Source organism: Olea europaea, unplaced genomic scaffold, assembly GCF_002742605.1.
Source record: "Olea europaea var. sylvestris unplaced genomic scaffold, O_europaea_v1 scaffold2856, whole genome shotgun sequence".
NCBI lineage: Eukaryota > Viridiplantae > Streptophyta > Magnoliopsida > Lamiales > Oleaceae > Olea > Olea europaea.
The window spans coordinates 544-24,428 of NW_019247082.1; the positions used below are offsets into that span (position 1 = coordinate 544).

Below are 23,885 nucleotides of genomic sequence, written 5' to 3' on the forward strand. Positions count from 1 at the left end.
TATATATATATATATATATATATATATATATATATTCAAATACTAAATAAATTAGAGCATGACTTGTTAGACTTACAAAGCTAGAATACTAAACTAACTAGAATACTGAGTGGATTGTTACAATAACATAAGTATATTCTAGCTGAGAAGTTTTGAAATTTCTTGTGCGCTCAGAACGCGCTTCTGGTTATATATATTATCCTTGTTCTTATTATTAGAGATAACGTAGATTATAGCTGCCAGTTGAAGAAGAGTTTGCATAGTCACCACGCTCATTGAGATGATAGATTGGGAGTCCCTGGCAGTGGAAAGGGTGACGGTGATGGTTGTTTGGATGGTGGTGGCGTGGTGGTGAAAAGTTTAAAAAGATAGTAAATTGACAGAAAGTTCAAAATAATTTCATTGATAGAATTACACAAATAGGTGTTGTATACAAGAGTCTAGAGTCCTAAATGTTAGGAGTATGACTCAAATAGGAGTCTTTTGAAGAGGCATATTCGACTTGGACTATGAGAATATTAACTTAAGACTTCAAGGAAATTAAGTTGAATTAGGAAACAAAATCTTGTTGAAATTGGGTCTCCTAATTGTAATATATTTTTTTGCTTTTTAGGACTCTTCTAAGGTTAGCCTATAAATATGAGGCTCCTCTGATCAGTTTGTAGAGAGTAACATAGAAGCACAGTAGCTAGTCTGTCTTGTATTCTCTATATTGTTTAGTTTAATAAACATTGTTCTCTGTGTTAATCCCTTTGTGTATTTTTTTTTTACTTTTAAATCTTGTTTTTTCGGTGTGTAATCTAGTATACTTCAATATTGTCATATAATCTCGTTCCTTAAAATTCAGTTTGGAATCAACGTGTGTTATTGGAGTTTCAGCGCCTAAGAAGTGGTATCAGAGCCAGACTGTTGATTTTCTGTGGATTGGTTGAGATTCTTTTGGGATGGCTGGGTTGAAGTATGATATTTCACAATTAGATTGTAATACAAGGTTCTCGTTGCGATAAGTAAAGACGAGGGCTGTTCTGGTGCAATTATATTTGGAAGATGCATTGCTGGGTTTTGAGAAGATGTCAGCTGGGTGGACAATGAAGGAGTAACAACAGAAGGATCGGAAGGTTACGTCATTTATTCATCTTTATCTATCCAACAACATTCTGTAGGATATCTTGAAGGAGAAAACGATGGCTGCTTTGTGATTGAGATTGGAGCAGTTACAAGTAAACTGGCTCTTAAACAGAAGCTGTATTCACATCGTATGGCAGAATGAGAGTCGTTGGAAGATCATATTGACATGTTCAAGGAAATAGTTACAGATCTGGAGACGTTGGATGTTAAGTACAATGAAAAGGATCTTGCCTTGATCTTGTTTTGTTAGCTGCCTGAGTCTTATGTGTCACTTCGAGATACTATCTTGTATAGTTGAGATACTTTGACTATAGAAGATGTCTATGATACTTTGCACTCAAAGGAAAAGATGAAGCATTTGATTGGAACTACATCAAGGGATGGAAAAGCTTTTATTTCTCAAGGTGGTTGACAAAAAGGCAGATCAAGAGTCAGATTTAGCAGTGTAACATGTTACTACTGCAAAAAGAAGGGACATATTCGGAATGCTTGCGATATGTTGCAGGCTAAAGGTGATTTAGTTGCAAATCATGGGGTGCAACCTTTGAATTCAGACGAAACCAATGTAATTAAGAATTGTTCAAATAGTGAAGAGATGTTGACCGTGGTATCTGATATAAAGTCTAGGTCTGACGAGGAGTGGATTCTTGATTCAACATGGTCGCACCATATGTGTTTTGATAGGAATTTTTTCAGACATATGAGGCTGTTCAGGAAGGTGGATTTGTAATGGGAAACAACTAATCTTACCGTATTGTTGAGATTGGTCGTGTCAGACTAAGGCTGCAGGATGGAACATTTAGAACAATTGATCAGGTTCGACATGTTCCTAACTTGAAAAGGAATCTCATTTCGCTAAATACTCTGGATGTAAAAAGGGTATAAATTCTCTGGAGGAGATAGAGTCATGAAGGTCCGAAAGGGAGTCCGGATTGTACTGGAGGGACGAAAAAGATCCCAATAGTACATTTTGCAGGGGAGTGCAAAACCTGTTAGGAGATATTTGGACAAGTTTAGTACTATGGTGAAAGTTCAATTTCGTACAGTACCTCTTGGGTTGGGCTTCGAGTCTGTTCAGAACACTGCTAGGGAGAGCGTTGGTGATCCCGCTTTGCCACCAATTTCAGCGGATACACTGTGTTCAGTTGTTGGAATAGGACTCATCGAGCGTAGGTACGTGGTGTCAGCAATATTTGGGATGCTTCTGGGGATGTTGAAGGCGATGGTTCTAGTAAGGAGTCTTCTGATCAAGCATCTGATTTGGTTTTTGCTACAGGGTGTACTTTGATCCTGTGTGATCAACATTAATTCCTTGCTGGAATTAGGAACCCTAGGTTTGGGTTCGGGTGTTGGTTGTGGACGCCGGGTAGAGGACGAGTGTTTAGTTTATATGGAGTAGTTACTATGTTGAGGAGATTCGGTCAATTCATTTCGTTGCAGACGAATTTGAAATCTAGAAGTTTCGTCCGTTGTACTAGAATTTGAGTCAAGGTGGAGATTGTTAGGAGTATGACTAAAATATGAGTTTTTTTAATAGGCGTATTAGACTTGGACTAGAAGAATATTAACCTAGGGCTTCAAGAAAATTAAGTTGAATAAGGAGATAAAATTCTGTTGAAATTGAGTCTTCTAATTGTAATATATTTTCTTGCTTTTTAGAACTCTTCTAGGGATGACCTATAAATATGAAACTCCTCTGATCAGTTTGTAGAGAGTAACATAGAAGCAATATTGCTAGTCTGTCTTGTATTATTCACATTGTTTAGTTTATAAACATTGTTCTCTACGTTAATCCCTTTGTGTTTTCTTTACTTTTAAACCTTATTTTTCGGTGTGTAATCTAGTATACTTCAATATTGTCATATAATCTTGTTCCTTAAAATCTGGTTTGGAATTAACATGTGGTATTGGAGTTTCAGCGCCCAACAAGTGGTATTAGGGCCATGTGTTGATTTTCTGTGGATTGGTTGAGATTCTTTTGGGATGGCTGGGTTGAAGTATGATATTCCGCAATTAGATCGCAATACAAGGTTCTCATTGTGATAAGTAAAGATGGTGCAGTTGAATTTGGAAGATGCGTTGCTTGGTTTTGAGAAGATGCCAGGTGGATGGATAACGGAGGAAAAACAACGAAAGGATCAAAATGTTACGTCATTGATTCATCTTCATCTATCCAACAATATTCTGCAGGATGTCTTGAAGGAGAAAACGACGACTGCTTTATGGTTGAGATTGGAGCAGTTGTTATGACTAAGAGTCTTACGAGTAAACTGGCTCTTAAACAGAAGCTTTATTCACATCGTATGGCAGAAGGAGAGTCGTTAGAAGATCATGTTGACGTGTTCAAGGAAATAGTTGCAGATCCAGAGACATTGGCGGTTAAGTACGATAAAAAGAATTTTGCTTTGATCCTGTTGTGTTTGCTGCCTGAGTCTTATGCGTCATTTCGAGATACTATCTTGTATAGTCGAGATACTTTGACTATAGAAGATGTCTATGATGCTTTATACTCAAAGGAAGCGATGAAGTATTTGGTTGGAGCTACATCAAGGGATGGGGAAGCTCTTGTATCTCAAGGTGGTCGACGAAGAGGCAGATTTAGCAGTGTGACTTTTCACTACTACAAAAGGAAGGGACATATTCAGAAGGATTGCAATATGTTGCAGGCTAAAGGTGATTTAGCTGCAAATCATGGGGTGCAACGTTTAAATTCAGACGAAACCAATGTAGTTGATAATTGTTCAGATAGCGAAGAGATGATGTTGACCGTGGTATCTGATGTGGTGTCTAGGCCTGACGAGGAGTGGATTCGTGATTCAACGTGTTCGCATCATATGTGTTTTGATAGGAATTTATTTCAGACATATGAGGTTGTTCGCAAGGTGGATTTGTAATGGGAAACAACCAATCTTGTCGTATTGCTGAGATCGATCGAGTCATACTGAGGCATTAGGATGGAATATTTAGAACAATTGATCAGGTTCGACATGTTCCTAACTTGAAAAGGAATCTCATTTCGCTAAGTACCCTGGATGCAAATGGGTATAAATTCTCTGGAGGAGGTGGAGTCTTTAAGATTCGAAAGGGAGTTCGGGTTGTACTTGATCGACGGAAAAGACCCCAGTCGAACATTTTGCAGGGAGTACAAAACCTATTAGGAGTCATTTGGACAAGTTTAGTACCAACCCCTTGGGTTGGGCTCCTAGTCGGTTCAGAACACTGCTAGGGAGAACGTTGATGATCTTGCTTTGCCACCAATTTCAGCGGGTACACTGTGTTCAGTTGCTGTGATAGGACTCATCGAGCATAGATACATGGTGTCAGCAATATTTGGGATGCTTCTGGGGATGTTGATGGTGATAGTTCCTGCAAGGGGTCTTCTGATCAAGCTTCTGATTTGATTCTTGCTACAGGGCGTGCTTTGGCCCTGTGTGATCAACATTAATTCCTTGGTAGAATTGGGAACCCTGGGTTTAGGTTCGAGTGCTGGTTGTGGACGCCGGGTAGAGGACGAGTGTTTGGTTTATATAAGTGTTTACTATTTTGGGAAGATTTGGCCAGTTCATTTTATTGCAAACGGATTTGAAATCTAGGAGTTTCGTTCGTTATACCGAAATTTGAGCCAATGTGGAGATTGTTAGGAGTATGACTAAAATAGGAGTCTTTTGAAGAAGGTTATTCGACTTGAACTAGAAGAATATTAACCTAGGGCTTCAAGAAAACTAAGTTAAATAAGGAAACAAAATTCTATTAAAATTGGGTATCTTAATTGTAATATATTTTCTTCATGTTTAGGACTCTTTTAGGGTTGATCTATAAATATGAGACTCATTTGATCAGTTTGTAGAAAGTAACATAGAAGTAAAATTGCTACTGTCTTGTATTCTTCATATTGTTCAGTTTAATAAACATTGTTCTCTGCATTAATCCCTTTGTGTTTTCTTTACTTTTAAACATTTTTTTAAATGTGTGATCTAGTATACTTCAATATTGTCATATAATCTTATTCCTTAAAATTCGATTTGAAATCAACGTGTGTTATTGGAGTTTTCGTGCCTAACACCTTAGCCGTTAGACATCTATACAATATTAATCTTAGCTACAAAGAGTATTATCTATCGTATAATTTGTTATAGATAAATAATATCCAATTGTTATAAACTAGGGAGTAAAAGAGAAAACAAAAGAGAATAGCCAATAAAGTTGTGTGTTTTATTAAGAACTAAAGCCTTATATTTATAGGAAATAATTAAGGCTGTGACTAGGGTTGCATAGACATAAAAGTCATTCATAAATACTACTATATTTATAACATCCTCTATTGAATAACTATTTACATAATAACTATTTCATTGAAACATTGTTTGGCAAAAACTCAATTGGACAAAAATGTCAACAAATGAAACATAGAGTAAAAATAACTTAGAGTAGTAAAATACTACCTCATTAAAATCTTGTTAAGAAAATTCAGGAAGACAAAACTTGATAAGGAAAAAGAGTACAACCATTCCCCTGATTTCAATTCTTGTATCAAACTATCCATTGTTTGTATATTAATATCTTCAATATTGAAATCTTATATATCGATGTACTTCAAATAATACCGTTTTCATATTAAATATTTATCAACATTTAATGATTGTAGTAACATAATCATTAGAAAAATAATTCTTGTTAATCTTTTTGGCTGCCTAATACATACATGAGTATAATTTTGAGGGTAAATGCCTTGTGTATTATCGACATTCATTACACAAAGAACATACATCATTAAAACCTTATTAGAAAAAACTCTATGGAGAAAATCTTAATGAAGGACAAAAAGTATATTATTCTTTTGAATATGTTACAAAAGCTGCCTCGTTAAAAATCTTGTCAAGAAAATCCAATAGGACAAAATCTTGGTCAAGGAAAAAAGAGTACAACACATTTACTCCTCATTGTGATAATATCACTTAAATTATGCTTCGAGCATATTAAATCCTTCAAGGATAATATTTTGTGTTCACTGCCCATTGCGTTACTTCGTTTAGAGACATGATCTAATATAGTCTTGATACTCTCATTATTGAATATGCGTATGATGCCTTGTTTTTAAAAGAGAAGATGAAGCATTTGATTAGATCTAAGACCAGAGATGGAGAATGCCTTGTTGTTCATGGTGATTGGAGAAAAAGTAAATTGTGGTAAAATTTCAGTAATAAGGTTTGTTATTATTGCAAGAAGAAATGACACATTAAGAGATATCGTGATAAATTGCAGAACAAAGGTAATTTGACTGCAAATCATGGGAAGCAATCAAATACTTCGGACGAGACCGATATAGCAGAAAACTATTTAAGTGATGAGGATGTTTTGACGAGTTTTGACATGGAACCCAAACCTGAAGAGGAATGGATTTTGGATACAACTCGTGAGTTCCATGTGTCCCAATCGAAATTGTTTGAAACATATGAATCGGTGACGTAAGTTGTCGTTGTCATGGGTGACAACGTACTTTATCGATAGCTGGTATTGGTAGAGTTGGATTGAAGTTGGTGGATGAAATATGTAAAACACTTGATCATGTTTGACATATTCCACGTGATTTTTTATCTTATTTTTATCTTTGTGGTATTTCTAGGGCTTGAAATGCACCCCTATAAATAATAGACTATTTTCATTAGTTTTGTATTATTGAAATATAGAATCATTGTATAAGTATTATTGTATTTGTTTTCTCCATATTAGTCAATTGAATAAAATGCTCCATTTCTCCATCAATTAATTCTTTATCTTTTATTTTGTTGTTTGTTTCGAATCATATACTTCATATCGTATCATATATATTAGCTCGTTCTGTTTTATTTCCCACATTGAGTGTTCATGAGAATTCTGATTTTGTTATGTGTGAGTTATAGTTTTTATTTTTATTTTTCCTCAAAATGGGAATTTCTTGTCTTGTTTGGACTCGTTAGTTTCTTGAGATTTCTTCATAACTCTTCAGTGTTCATGAGATTTCTGAGTTTGTTTTGTGAGTTAAAAATAGTTTCCATTTTCTATGGCTTCACATGGGCTACTTGTTGGAAATTCCATTCGAAGATGTTACCGTGTCCACTGAATATTTGGAAAACTGTCCGCATGTTGATAGACTTTTCCAGACAGCTCCATGTCCACAACGAACCTTCGGAACGAGCAGCAATGAATGTAACCTTCAATTTTTTAGCTATCTACTGTCACGTGTTGTAATGTGAAAATGCAAATAAACAACCTGAAATTTTGCCATGAACATTTAATGAACTTCCCCATATGGGTTCTGTATTTCTGTACAACGAGGACAGAAAAAGCTGTGAAACCTTAAAACAGGGAATGATGAACAAAAGGATATCACGAAAATGAAAAGTTGAACAAAGTTACTGGGATGACCAGTTTAGATAGATGCATCTATAAGTAGACCAATTTTTCACACATTTTCGCAAAAGTTAAAAAAGACAATGAAACGTTAACCAACGAAACATTTAACAGGAAAGCCCGCAAATAATGCTTAAATAAATTATCACCACCAATGAACTCAGAAGGCCCAAAAACCCCTGGGGTGGTGTCCTCGACGTCCAATTTCGCCGGAATTGAAGCTTTGGAAAACATGCAGTCGGAAACTGATTTTGGAATTAATTCTCTTACGATGGTCCAACAGGGACACGCGCCAGATATTCAGAATGCCCATGAAATGGCGAACCTTCGGTTAAAAAATCACGGCAATCGGAGGTCGGACGCTCCTGTTACGGCACCAAACATAAACGGGCAGTTTGTCGAAAAATTGCGATTTCCGGCCTCTACGATTCTCACCTCGGGAAACGCGCCTGACCGCGTTATTCAGCGTGAAATTCCACACAAGACTGTTGAAAATCATAAAATTCTGCCTTCGGTTGATTTTGGCCGGAAAATGGAGCCGCTAGCGGCCGATCGGCGGCGTTTCGGTGGTCCTCCGGCAACTTTTGAACAGAATGTTCTTTCAGTTAATTTGAATCCATTTTCGTCATCGGTTTTTCCACATGAGGCCCAGACAGTGCTCAATCAAGGCCGAAAGACCTATGCTACTGCATTTTCTGGCCGTCCGAGCCTGTCTCAAGCTGAACGGAGTTCACGGAAGTCGTTTGCATCGGTTATACAGGGTATAGATGACTCTTCCAGTGCTGGGTTTGCTGCTAAAGAACCTTTTATACATATGGGTGAGCCGGCAATAGTTTTGACTGAGTCCGAGGAGGCTACACTCGCTGATCCTTACAAGTATACACTTGTGGGGAAATTTCCACATCGCAAGCCAACCATGAGGAAGCAGGCTTTTTCTTAAACCTTCATGGTATATTGATGGTTGTCCGATGAGAGTCCTTAAGTGGACATGTGACTTTACACCTGAGCAAGAGACTCCGATAGTTCCCGTATGGGTATCGTTCCATCTGCTTCCAGTACATTTACATGCGAAGGGGTTCCTTTTCGCCTTATCTAGGGCAATAGGAATGCCCTTGAGAATTGATGAGGCCACCACCGACTTGAGACGACCTAGTGAGGCAAGGGTGTGCATTGAGGTGAATTTGGGGCATAAGTTGCCCGACAGGGTTTGGATTGAGCACGCTGGTAACCGTGGCTTCTGGCAGACAGTTATCTATGAGAAGCGGCCAATTTTTTGCTTTTCTTGTAAACACTTGGGTCATTCTTATGATCAGTGTACTACGGTTCCTCCTCCTCCTCCTACAGTTGTTGTGCACCCCCCTATTCGGCCCCCTATTACTAGGACTGATAAGGATAAGGGCAATGTGATGTTTGTAGAGCCAAAGAAGCAGTGGGTTCCAGTTTCAGCAGTGCCTTCTGTGCTTCCCACTACTACTACCGCAGTTGTGACAGAGTCAGAATCTGCATCTGCAGTTCCTACCTCTACTCCTATCACAGTTGATCCAGAGGTACCTCCGTATATTCATTCAGTTGCTGAGCCTACTCCAAATGCTCCTATCGAGGTACCCACTTCTCCTATTATTACTTCCATAGCTCCTACTCCCACAGCTACTACTGATGTACCCCCTGAGCCGACACATATGAGTTCTCCACCATTAAAGACACACACAAATGGTACTCAGTCAGCGCAGGGTTCAGGTACCGGGACAGTTCCTCAAACCACTCTTGCACAGGGGTTGTTGGCTGAGATCAGCTCAGAGCGACATGGTGTCAAGCATATGTTGATTGATCACTTTAAGAAGGACCATGGAATGAAAGTTGGATCTACCATGAGATTTGCTATTGAGGACTTGGTTTTTAAGCTCTTTGGAGAGGGACCTTCTGTGAGTAAGACTCCTACGCATACACCTTCACCTAGTCCTTCTATCACAGCTCCTATACACAATATGGTGAAAGAACATATACAGAGAGACATGGATGGCATGGGCCTTGGAAACTGCATGCAAAATGCAGAGGACGATGTCCCTACAGCAAGCAGGTCAATCTCCCATGATTCAGATGTCGTAGCACAGAACACCATGAGATTAGACGCACCTACGACTAGTACAATGAGATCAGATGCACCCGCTTTTCGCCCGACATTCAGTGCGCCACCATCCGAACAGTACTTATCACCAAAGCAGGCTCCTACACGCAGGCGAGACCCCTCTCCAACGAGCGAGCCAGACATCGCAAACTACTTTGATCCGAAAATGTTTCAAACCAGACGCATGACCCGATCAATGTCTATGTACTACCACCCGAAGATTTACCCTCGGGAATACCCTTGAGTACCTTTCATTAGTTTTTGCTCATGTCTTGTTTACTGTGATTGCATTCTATCTTCAGATATTTGTTACAATTTACATTTGCTGGAGGTCAGGTCCATGCCCCCCTCCTCTATTTGTTTTCTCGCTTTTCATTATATAAAATAAACCACACTAGTGGTATTTGCTTAAAAAAAAAAACAAAAAACAAAAAAAAAATAATGCTTAAATAAATTATCACTGGTGATCATAATAAGTAGGGGAGCGAATTGGACAACCATAAAATTCTCGATTCCAGTTTTAAAAGATTAATCTTCTTTCGGGGTCTCAGGTGCTGCTTCAGACTTATCTAAGTTGGATTCGGAAACAAGCCTTTCAATGGGGATTTTCATGACATCACGTCGTACTCCAATATCCGACACAATTCGGCTAATACAATAAATGCCACATCCCACTGCTGTAAGACCGGCAAAGCTAGGGGTTAAGAAGCGAAGTAGTTATGAGAAAATGGCCCTAATAGCAGCTAAAAAAGATGCTGCCTGCCCACTACAGCGGACACTATTGCTTGTGAAGACAGTCGAACCAGTTTTGCAGTCTATTGCAAAATCCTCGCAATTTTTCTTTAAAATGTTGTAGACGCCAAAACCATTCTGAAGAAAATATTCAGCACGGTGAAGGACATCTTCAGGCGAATCAGAAAGGGCATCAGTACATGTTCCGCCACGAGCTTGGGCAAGAAACACTGAAGAGACACCATACTGGAACAGATATAGTTCACCACCATCAAGAAAACAGTCGAGGCAAGAAGAGATGACACCATCAGACTTTGACCGATCACCACAAATTGGGCATGGTGGCTCGTAGGGATTGGATGGAGACGAGCTGGAAATGAAACGATCTAACCCAGTTCCTGTCCCAATTCCCTGACCCGGTCCCTAAGTGAAATGGATCACATTTCCATTCCCAACATATATTCCTGAAGTTGAATGAAATAAAAGTAGTCAAGTTACTGTGACTTGGCAATACAGTTTACTATACACAGCCTAAAGTTATAGAAATAGCCGAATTCAAGAAGATGTTAAATGTATAGAGAACAATAAGAGAAAAAGGTGAACAAGAAACAAACAAGTCACAGAATATATGCTACTCCCTAAAATATCAACTGAGAAAAATATACAGTCAAATTATCCATTTTCATTCTTTCCTTATTCTCTTCGTTTCATATCCGTTTGGAATACTCAAACTAAAAAGCTAGTTAATACATGATCAATTGAACATCAATGCAAGGGTCGAAGTTTGAAACGATTTTAGGGCAAGCATGCCCTTGTCTGGGAAGTATCAGATATTCAGTTCTTGCGCCTGAATCTGACTGTTCCATGCTCATCCCTCTCTACTGAGCATTTATTATTGGTTTGATCGACTTACAGCATCAGCCCTTTTACATAGTTGTTAACCAACGCCATAGCAAAAGAAATTGCAAATTTAAATTCAAAGAAAAGGCTTACAAAAACTTAGACCAAGTTCTCGATGAATCCAAAATTTTCGAATCAAGAGAAAACAGAAAACAATATACAATGAGTGCACATCCAACTGCTAGTCAATATCAAAATTTGATAAAAATTCAGCACAGAATCTCAAAAAGTTGTAATGCATTATGCACTCCAAAAATAATAACAGTGTCATGCACGGAAGAAGCAATAGAACCCAGATTTAGCCTCCGTCTGGAAAATTTATAAATCACTTTTAAATTGTCAAACTTTATTTTCAACCACATATTTCAATGTACTTAGAAATACTATCCACTTAACCACCATTCATTTTTATCTATATATAAATTGAACTGTTTATAAATTTTTCCCATATGCAGGCTTTCGTCATGCCATCTATGAGTAAAAAAATTTCATATGGATATTGGATAAAATGAGAAGTTAAAAATGGCATTCACAGATCTAATGTAGTTTAACAAATAGATCATACCAAAACCCCCAAGTCCCTACAAATAGATCATATGTCGTGGCAAATATAGATTCATGTAGCCAACTTCAAATTTATCGAGAATAAAACTCAGTTTGAGGTTTTGTTATTGTTGCCAATCATCCTCATGACTAATCAATTTACAACCGCTCGACATTATAATCTTTTGTAATTACATTAACAATTAAATCAATAGTACATACATAATCACATCCTACACAAGCAATGCATTTTCCAAATTCACAGGGTATTCCGCCACATTAACGGACTGAGGTAAAGCAATTCTTACAGGGGTATCAAATAGTTACAAGTAAATGATTTGTGTGGGACAAGATATCGATGAAACCTTGACCGATGCATTTGGTAGCTCGTATTGTTTGTGGACTACCATAAGTCAGGAAACTAATTAACAAACATACTGTCCAGATTTCTAAAACAATGTATTAAGGCTATTCTCAAACAATGTGGGACCTTACTGTACTAGTCATGATAAAGCACTTCTCAGACAAATGGTAGAGTTGAAGTAGTCATATTTGTTATACTGTTCCTGATGTACTCATCTCTGTCTCTCTTGCACGATATTGTTTTGTGCAAGAAAAATAGAACTGTTATTGTTGTGTTTACCACGGTGTGTGTTTTGTTTTTACTTCACATAAGAGTAATAAATAACATTCTTAAGCTCATATATGTAGTAATATTTAGCTTGGAATTGCTTGCAATACAACCAACACCAAGTCTTATTCCTGGTAATTTAGGATTGGCTAGGATCTTTTCTTACCACACCATCCATTGATACATCTACCAAAAGATCTGATGCAATCTTATCATTCTCAACCAAGGCAAACAGTGCCAATTTTGTTTTGCCCCTCCATATTGTAACTTGTTCTACTAGGATTGCATCACATTTACGAATAGAAATTTCTTCGTCTATGCAAGACATGTCCTAACTACCTAAATGATTATACGCTCTTTTAATTTACCAATAATTGGTCCAATCTTCAGTTTTTTTTTTTTTTTTTTTTTTTTTTTTTTTTTCCTGCTTTCCTCATCTTATCCATTCTAATATAACCACACTCTATCTTAACATCCACATTCCACTACATTCATCTTTTAGATATTTTTCCTTTTAATTATCCAACACCTAGTATCATAAAGCATAAAAGGTACAATAACCACTTTGTAAAACTTATCTTTTGACCTTAAAGGTATCCATAACATATAATCTCTGTAGAACTTCTTCATTTCATCTAACATGATCAAGAACTTCGTGTTCTCTTTTCTTGAACCTAAAAATGTAACTTTTATCACTCTTTGGGACAACATGATCATGATTTGAACGCAGGACTGCCTAAAGTATTACAAAGCCTATGGTTCAAGTGTCATAGATTTAGTGATCCTTGGAAGATATTCCCTATGATAAGTTCATAGACCAAATATTTGTCATTATCTTGTGCACACACACAAAAAACATTGATCATGCTTGCAACTTTCACCACTTAAGAAAGGAAAAAGCATTAGTTATAAGGAGCCCATTGGTGATGACTGTTTTGAAAACCATTAAGTGTTATGTCCACTCCAAAATGTTATGACCCAAGCAGATGTCCTTTCAACTTAAAAATTAGCGTTTAGATTGGCCCAAACAATTTCATCTTCCATGAAATTATTTTCTTTCCAGAATTGTCATTACTTCGCGTAAAAAAATTCAACTTTTCAATTAAAAGTTGCACTTTTCTTGGTTAAGTCATGAATCAAGTGTTTAAATGGCCAGAGACGAACCTACAAACAGTATTACAGATTGCATATTTCACATCAATCTTTCAATCTCTTATCTTTCTTTCATGAAAAATATTTCCTTCATTTTCTACTTCAAAGTTAAGTTTGTTGGTTGTTCATGACTGACATAGGTAAAACTTCCTCAGAAACAACAATTCGTCCCACCCAAGCAGACAATTCCTTCAAAGCTTGAAGCACTAGAGGGAGCAAATGTCTTAAGGAGGCCTGGATTGTTACAAATCTACATCTTGTATGTTTACATTACATGTTTAAATTGCAGATTTGGTCCGAAGTATATATTTTTACTTTCAACTATCTACTTTCCAAGTTCACCAATGCCTTGGATTTGCAACAGTAGTTCCTAAGGGCATCTCCAACCATGGCACCATTGCACCATTTTTTGGGGGTAAAGTTGCTCCAACCCAACACCAAATTTTGCATCATTTTGGTGCAAAATGGTGCAAAGTGAATAGTGTTGCACCAAATATGGTGCAACACTATGCAATATGTAAAATGTCCATTTTGCTTTTATTTAACATTTTTCAAATAAATATGTTAAGGGTATTAATGTCATTTGTACTATATATTTTTTAATACAATAAATTATTATTATTATTATTATTATTATTATTATTATTATTATTATTTAAAATAAATTTTAAAATTAATAAATTAATTAAAAGACGAAAATAATTTAAAATACATCAAACACGATTATTTATTAAAGTTAACACGAAATATATTAAATAGCGACATACATACGATAATCTAATTTTATTTTTAAAAAAGAATACATAAAAAATTGCATTAATCGATCATTTGTGGGATAAACATATGAATTCTGAGAATTAAATTGTAAAAATTTAGCTGCTTCGTAATATCCTCTATCCAAATTTAAAATGCATTGTACTATTTTCTGATGGCATGATTTCATATTTTCGTTATTGTAGTATTTTTATTAATTGTTCTATATTTTTTATATTTATTAATGAATTTAATCTTTTCCGTAATTTAACATAATTATTTATTTAGTAATTTATGTATTTATGAAATAATTAAATAAATAATATTTCAAATAAGTAAATTATAAAGAATAAAAAAAGGGAAGAAAATGGTTAAACACATTTCATTTGGTGTAATTTTTGATGTAATGGTTAGAGATGAATTTTAGTTTGGTGTAAGATTCGGTGCAAAATTTAGTGCAAAATTTGGTGCAGGGTTGGAGATGGCCTAAAATCCATCTAGACATTTTTCTGTGTCACCCACCCATTACGGTAACAAATAAGGATAATAGTAAAATTTAATCATAAAATTAAAAGGATTAAATAAATAATCAACCGATCTTTCATACTTCAATCCTCTTATTTTGATATCTTCCTCTTCTCGAAATTTTCCGTTGAAACTCAACATTCATCAAGACTCTAGAGTACAACAAAAGCCAAATTAATCAATGCCAAAGAGATCAACCAACAGAAAAATCGGCACAATAAGAACCAGTATAACAATGCTCAAAATAAACAATATAATTGAGTTAAAAATGGCGCTGGAAATAAAATAAGAGTCGAAAATAGAAAAAAAAAAAAAAAAAAAAAGAAGGAAAAAAAAGGGAGAATTGACCATGATGAGCATAGGTATACCAGTGTCTCCAAGAATATATGTGATCGCCAGGCTTTAGTTTCGTCCTTTTGGATTTTGTTCGATAGCACTCCCGCCATTTTATCACTTCTTCTTTTTCGCTCCCTTTCTCGAGTTTTGATTTCAACCGTCTGGGTGATGTGATGGCGCACTTTACTTGCTGCTAAAGCAGACTTGAAATTTAAGCGACAATATTCTTTTTATCCAATTAAGAACTAAATTAAGAGGCTCTTTGAGAGTGAATTTGAGAATTTATTTTTTGATTGTTAGGAGAAAAGTGAGTTTCATCTGTAAGAAAAGAAGTCAAATATTACGATTGAAATAGTGAAATAATGGTCAAAAAATCACTCCCAAATAGGCTGTAAAATAATTATCTTTTCCTACTTCAATTTTGTGTGTCCAGGTAAGCAGGAACACATTAACCATACACCAGTATTCTATTGCGTTTGAATTTTGCTACTTTGCTAGAATGGTTGACATCCTCTCATATGTCGTGGGTCCAGTGTGAATAAAAAGTTTAAAATAAAAAGTGGGGGCCCCGCCATTGTGAGAGTCAGTCACACCTTCTTTGATTGGTAGCGGGATTGATTGCGTTCTGTTCTCAAAATAAAATAAGTGTAAAAACATGTTGTTTTGCGCAGGTTGGTCGCTAACAATTAAAAGGGATCAGACGATTGTGTAAGGGACAAACCTCTTGAGATAAAGTCCCAAAAAGGGGTGTTCTTTTATTGGCGATGACTTTACAATTGAAAATTAAAAACAGAATGCCTCCAAGGGGCGCAAACACACGAGTTACTGAAAAAAAGTGTTTAAATCTAAACTAAGGAAATTAAAATTACATGTTCTCTGTTCGAGAGTCTTTGATTCGGTCCTTTGCTCTATGTCTTTCCCCCCTTTTATACTCCATGGATGATCTCTTTGTGATCAACCGCCTAAAAACTGCTTGATCGTTCTACAACTGCCCACTTTTCTCGTAATGGCTAGCTTGTCATGAAACTGCCTTTTTTAACTGCTGCCATTACTCTTCGTCGTTCAACCGTTTTCGATTGAATTTCCTGAATCGTGGAACGTGATATGACTGCTTTAATAACTGCTTTGATAACTGCACTTCTTGATAACCACAACACTTTATGTTTGCTAAGACTTTGGGCGACTTGAAGGTTTGGGCGAGAATAGAGTAACAGCTCTGGGCGACTGCATGGCACTCCATTCGCTCAGATTCTGGGCGTCTTGCAAACTTGGGCGATGGCGTTACCGCGTTCTTGGGCCTCCCTATTTGGGCCTTCATCTTGAATTGTTTGATTGGGTTTCGTTCTTTGGGCTATCTGATTTGGGGATCCTCCAATTGGGCTTCATTCCTTGGGCCGTTCGATTTGGGCTGAATTTTTATGTGTCAACAATTACCCCCCAATATGGCAGAATTAATACCAATTATTAAATTTTGCCATATTCACTTTGTGTTTCCAGCAACATTCGAAATTCCCAAGAATTTCAATCATTGTTTTCTTCCATAGCTTGAAAAGGTGCGACGTTTTGCAAACCCTTATAACCCCCAAACACGTCATTTCACTGCACCATTAAATCACGCCTCACTTTTTCGCATCTCTCCCATGATTTACTGTTCATCTTTTGCTTCCCTGCTACGTAACTCTGAAAAAACTTCGTTTCATCTCTAATGGCTACTTCACAATCTCAAGCTGGTGATTCCTTTAGTTTTGATGACTTTCAGAAACTTCTGAGTCGTCTATACATAACTTCGAGTTTTCTCGCGCCCGCCAATGTCGAACTCAATGAGTTCTACCTAGGTCCTTTCTTCAACAATGCAGAGGCAGTCGAACAGGCGGCGGTGGGTCAGCTGTTTCCTTGTACTCAAGGCCCTCCATTTCTAAACTCTCTGCCGCTGGGGCCACTTCGCGAAAGAGGTATTCGCACTTGGCCTAAATCTGATGTAGCTTTCCGTAGGTGGCATGCTCGTCTTGTTGGCCATGGTCCTACTAAGGCACTTTTTGATAATGTTAGGATTTCTGATTTGTTAGAAATCTCTATTCGACCCCCTACTTTTGATGCAGCACTTTTTTCAATCGCTTTGAGTTTTTGGTCTTCCGAGTATAATACCTTTATTTTCCCTCTTGGCCCCATGTCTATTACTTTAAGGGATGTTGGGGCTCTAGTGAATCTACCACCTTTGGGCGATACCATTTTTCCTGATATCTTGGTTTCTGGTGGCACCCAAAAGTTTGGTAAAAACTACACCGAGTCTTATTCAAGCCTGCAAACCCTTCACAATCATTCGAGCACTGAGCCTTCCCATACTGAGCGAGTGGCTTTTCTTCTAGTTTGGCTTTGTAAATATGTTTTGTGTGTGCCAAGCATAAAGCCCTCCCTGAATTATTTACCCATAACGCACGAATTAGCGCGTGGCAGGCCTTTGAATTTATGTTCTTTCTTTTTGGCTGCCCTTTATAGAGGCATGGCTTCTCTTCAAACCCAATTGAAGAATGGTGCATCTCCCACTGGTAGTGGACATCTTTGGTTCACTCAACTGTGGTTGAGATCCTATTTTCCATTGCTTGGTGCTCCATCAATTTCTCGCTCCTCTGCTAGCTGTTATGGGCTAGCCATTGAGCCCTTGGCTCCTGTAAATATGTCTAGAAGGGACATTTTTTCATTCTTTTATTCTTTGAATTCAATCCCTTCCTTTTTTCCTTTTCCTCCTTTTTTGACTCAAAACTATGTGCATCCCCCCTCCACTATAGACAGTGCGAGCACCTCCCTGCTCATTTGGATCCATTTTTTAACCGGGAGGGAGCTATTTCATGATATTTTAACTAGGACCAATGCCAAGGCAGGGGTAGAAATTTATGCTCCCCAATTTTTTGCTCGCCAACTTGGTTTCGGCCAAACTTGGCCTATTCCTCCCTGCTATTCAAGGAACTTGATTGACCGCTTTCATATTATTGATAAGGCTGAGGCAGAGGCTATAAATGCTCGCAATCTTCTTTTAACAAGCTATTTTTCATTAGCCCCCTTCAATTCTAGCCATGCCATCCATCCTCTTTTTGAACAGCTCTGGTCGTCAGTGAAGCGCAGATTGTTTGCGACTAATGCCAATCGTGCCTTTCATTCACTAGACCAGCCGAGCATTTCTTTCCCTCCTTCTGTTTTAGTCACTCCTTTGTCCATCCGGAGTCCTTCTCCTCCTTGTCGTGCTAAACAATCTGCTCGTCCATCTTCTTCTCTCCGTGCCAAGCCTACTACAACCAAGAGTGCCCCAAGCCACAAACGGCCAACCTCAGCATCTCCCATTCTGGAGGATGATGTTGATGATGATGATGATGATACCCCTCTTATCATCAGGAGGAAGGTAATTAAATTGGTTTACTCACAAGCATACTTTTCCATACTTGAAACTTTTCTGTGTGCTGATGATTTATTTGGACTTCTCAGAAAAATTCAGCCTCTCCTTTAAAGGCTTTGACATCGGCAGCTCCTGCTCCATCATCCTCTGCTGAGGCTGCTTCATCCAAACCGGTTGATGAGGGGATTACGCTTAAAGAGACATCTTCAGTCCCAGAATCCTCATCACAACCCATGGATGAACCACCTTCTTCCCAGGGCGTCAACCCCCCAAACATCGAAGCAGAAGGTAATTCGATTTTTGATGCTTTACCTTTGCTTGTGCTATTGGTTTCTGATTTGTTGCTTTTGAGTTCTGCAGATACTCCTATGAGTCTGTCCGTTGTGGCAACATCTTCTCGCTCAGACAAGGGGAAGTCCTCACGAATGGAGGAGTCACAGGTGGCAGACTTGGCTGAGGATATGCCATCTTCCACGATTGTTGATGAGGTAATCTTTGCTTCACTTTTATTTCCATCTTGTTCGTTGTAGTGAGAATCTTCAATATTGGCAATTTTCTTTGCAGGATGCTGATAAGATTGTGCGTTCTATCCAAGACTTGTTTGCTTCCTGGGAGCAAGTCAAGACATCTCGCCCTGCTCCATCTGATCGTCCTGCTGCTTCTTCAGAGGAAGATTTGAAATTCCTCAAGCAGTCGATATTTGAGTACGTGTCCTTCATGGATATGGACATTGGTAGGGCTAGTGCTGCCAGACACAAGGATAAGCTTTAGCATTTGAATGCGAAGTTGGAGCAAGCACTGACACTTCCGTTGCTCAATCTTTCTGCCGATTTTAAAGCGACGTTGAAAGTTATCCACTCCGAGGTCCTTTCTTTGCTGGCCAAGAATGCTGAACTAAAGGCCAAAAGTAATCAATATCTTCGCGCCGTATCTGAAAAAGAGTCTCTGCGTCTGGAGATCAACAAGGCTGAGAATGAGTTGAAAGAGATCTCTTCCGAAGTCATGATTGAAGACTCTTTGATGGTTAGTTTGGCTGCTCAGATGAAGGAACTTCAAGCCAAAATGGACGACTGCAAGGCGAGAATGGCTGCTAAAAAGCACAACGCCTCCCAGGGAATTGAGCGAACTAAGTCCTTGGTTGAGCAGTACAAGAAGTTGGAAGTTGATGATGATGTCGTGGCCGAATTGAACATCACTTCCTCTCGGCAGAACGAGGATTGGGAAAAACTTAGGGAACGAATTCGTTCAGTGTGGGGTGGACTGTAATTAAGACATATGATGCCCTTTTCTTTTGTAATTTTGCATTTGATTTTCCCTTTGTAACTTTGTTCATCATTAATGAACATATATGTTAACTTCTTGTGCATTTATTTGATGTTTGTCTTTTAATCGTCAATTCTTCAAGCATTTAACTGCTTTGTGCTAAAAATCTTGCACATTTTCTTTTGATATTTCCACCACTTTTCCCAAGACTTTGGGCTATTTAATTCCATTTACTAGGTAGAATGTGGCTGCTCATATTCTGTCTCTTCATCTCCACCCCCTATAAATGCACGTATGCTTCGCACTTTCTATCTTCCATCTTCATATTCATTTTCTCCTTCGAAACCAATTTGCTGCCATTGTTTGGCATTCTGACAATCAATCCGAAACCTTCGTCTTTCTATAAAAATGGATTGTTTGGTCCGCCTATTTTACTATTTGCCTTGATGTCACCTTTGGTGTGGGAAGTATAGGAAATATTTTTTGGCCAGCAGCAAAGTTTTTACCATCAAAGTTCTTCCCATCGTCTCTTTGTCTTTTACAAGGAGTTGATGATAGAAGACAATTTTTGGGATGCTTGCGGGCCACCTTGCTTGCTGAGAGTGCTTCTCAGCCTCTTTGCCCGCCATTGCAGCGATGCATTTAGGAAAGCGGTGCGAGGCTAGTCCACCCTCTTACTCAGCGATCAACCAGGAGATTAGCTTACTTTTAATTGTAGTTTGTAGAGCATCCATTATTTGTATTTTTGCATATTTGTAATGAACGTTTGATAATAAAGGACTTTATTTGAACGTATTTCTCTCTGACCTTGTTATCCTTAATCGTTCAACATATTTTGATTATACTTTTATCTGTTCACATTCCCATAAAGAAGGAACATATTTTTTCAAATATTTGCCGTTAATGAATCTCACGTGCTTGGTGCCATCTAAATCTTCCAAATGATACGTTCCATTGGGCAACATACTGTTTATTTTGTATGGTCCTTTCCAATTGGGCGACCACTTCCCGTACTTTAGATCCTTGCTATCCAAAGGGAGTATCGTCTTCCAAACTAGTTCACCCAGGCTAAACGACTTGGCTATAACTTTTTTATTATAAAACTTAGCCATTCTTTATTTTTGGACTTGCAATCTATCTAAAACGTCCAACTTTAATTCGTCCAACCCCAATAAATTTTAAACTAGTGATTCTGTATACTCATCATCATTTAACTTATGTTGTAAGCACACTTTAATCTATTGCACGTTGATTTCCATAGGTAAAACGACCTCCTGTCCATAAGCAAGTTGGAAAGGAGTAACTTTGGTACTTGACCGAGGTGATGTTCTATAAGCTCACAAGGCATTGTTCAGACATTCGTGCCAATTCCTGACATTTTCATCTATCATCTTTCTGATGACATTTTTTAGAATCTTATTAGAAGATTCTGCTTATCCGTTGGATTGAGCGTAATATGGTGTGGAGTTAACTAATTTAACCCCAAACTCGCTCAAAAATTTGTTCACTTGATCCCCATTCAAAGATGTTCCGTGATCTACCATTAACGTTTGTGGAATTTCAAACCTATAAATGATATGATCACGGATAAACTCTATGACATTCTTTTGGGTGATCTCTTTCAAAGGTACCGCCTCTACCCACTTGGTGAAAAAGTGGGTTGCAACTATAATAAAAGTATGTTGCTTGGACGATGGGGGATAAATCTTCTCTATCAGGTCTATCGCCCAACCCTTGAACGGCCAAGATTTAATAATAGGTGTCATCTCTCGTGCTGGCGCCCTTTGTATTGGACCATGCTTTTGGCATGCTAAACAACTCTTTGCATACTGAACGCATAATTCTCCCATCTTTGGCAAAAAATATCCACTCCTAATAATTAACCATCTCATCCTTTGGCCAGCTTGATGAGCTCCACATATCCCTTCGTGCACCTCAGCCATGATCGTCTTGGCTTCTTGCAAAAGTACACAATTTAGTAATATACCATCAGAGCGTTTCTTAAACAACTCTTCATCTATTAGTATATAGTTCAGCAAATATAGCTTCATTTTCCTACTAATCCCTCCATTAAGTTCTTTAAAGAACCTTTTAATCTCTGTTCTCCAATCCATTGCATCTCCATCTTGTATGCAGTGAAGTTCAATCTTTCTCGCCCTTCTTTGAGTCACGGGCAATATGATTCCATACTCACAAGTAGACTTCCAATTCAAAACCTTCGAGTACCCTGAGGCCATTTGGGCTAACTCATTTGCCACGTCATTATATATCCTATTAATGCATTGAAGTTCTACTTGGTCGAATTCTTCTAACAATTCTTGGGCGATCTCATATTGACTTATAATGAAATCACTTTGGCATTTAAAATCATCAATCAATTGGTGGATTACCAATTGAGAATCGCCCCTAACGATCACATTTCTTAAGAATCGCCCCTAACGATCACATTTCTTACTCCCATATCTATCATTAGTTCTAGGCCTACAATTAAGGCTTCATATTCAGCCTGATTGTTGGTGCACATTATGTCTAAAGTGAATGCGAACTTGTAGCAAATCCCTAAAGGATTAATCAATGCTACTCCTACTCCTGCACCTTTAGAGGTTTTTGACCCATCGAAATACAACACCCAAGGTTTTAACTCGAACGAATTGATTTCTAGTTCAATTTCTTCAGGCATGTCAAGGCATGGATGATCGGCTAGAAAGTTAGCCAAAACCTGATTTTTGACTGCCTTTTGAGGTATATATTGTATCTCGAATTCTGATAGAGTTAGTGTCCAAAGGCCTACCCTTTGGTGTAAAATAGGGCGCGAGAACATATACTTAACTAAATTTACTTTAGAAATTAAATAAACGGTTACGGGCCGTAAATAAGCCCTTAATTTTGTACATGTGAAATACAATGCAAGACATAATTTTTCAATAGCAGAGTAATTACATTCACATTTCGTTAACCGTCTACTTAAGTAATAAATTGCCCTTTTTTCACTAAATTGGTCTTCCTGTGCGACCATTCCAGCTATTGATTCTTTTTCAGTCGATACATACTCTTTCATTGGCCGTCCTTGGATTGGTGAAACCAACACTGGTGGACTTAATAAATATGTCTTCAGGCTTTCAAAAGCCTTTTGATGTTCTTCTTTTCAGACAAACTCGTCCCGATTTTTCAGCTTTAAAAGCGGCGAAAAGACTTTAGTTCGCCCTGCACAGTTAGAAATAAAGCGTCTTAAAAAGTTTACTTGGCCTAAAAATCTTTGTAATTCTTTTTTGTTGCTAGGTGGTTTGGCCTCTAAAATGGCCTTCGCTTTATTTTTATCAAGTTCAATCCCTCTCTTGTGTACTAAGAAACCAAGAAAATTTCCTGCATTAACACCAAATGCACACTTCAAGGGATTCAACTTTAGCTTATATTGCTTCATTTGCTCAAACAAACATCTTAACTGTTCGAAATGGTCCTCTTCTTTAATGGACTTGACTACTATGTCATCTACATACACTTCAACAAACTTGCCTATCATATCATGAAAGATTAAATTCATTGCCTTTTGATAAGTTGCCCCTGCATTTTTTAGGCCGAAAGGCATAACCACCCATTCAAAACATCCTATAGACCCTGGGCATCTAAAGGCAGTTTTGTGTGTGTCTTCTTCAGCTATATAAATTTGATTGTATCCTGAATACCCATCCATGAAAGAATACATGACATGTCCGGCAGTCGAGTCTACTAAAGAATCCACCGTGGGCATTGGATACTCATCTTTGGGTGTAGCTATGTTTAAATTCCTAAAGTCTATACACACCCTTAGTTTACTATTCTTTTTTAGTACTGGCACGATATTGGACAACCATTCAACATATTTGGCTGTTCTAATAAAACCTATTTTCAATAATCGCTCTATCTCTTTCTTAATCTCAGGGAGCACATTAGGAGCAAAACGCCTAGGAGGCTGCCTATGAGGTTTAAAGTTAGGCTTAGTTGGTAACCTATGTTCCACCAAGTCTCTATCTAAACCAGGC

General features: G+C 37.8%; 1 pseudogene; it reads right to left on the reverse strand.

The window, feature by feature from the left end:
- Positions 1-10,171: 10,171 nt before the first annotated feature.
- On the reverse strand, positions 10,172-15,325 carry LOC111384153 (annotated as a pseudogene).
- Positions 15,326-23,885: the final 8,560 nt, after the last annotated feature.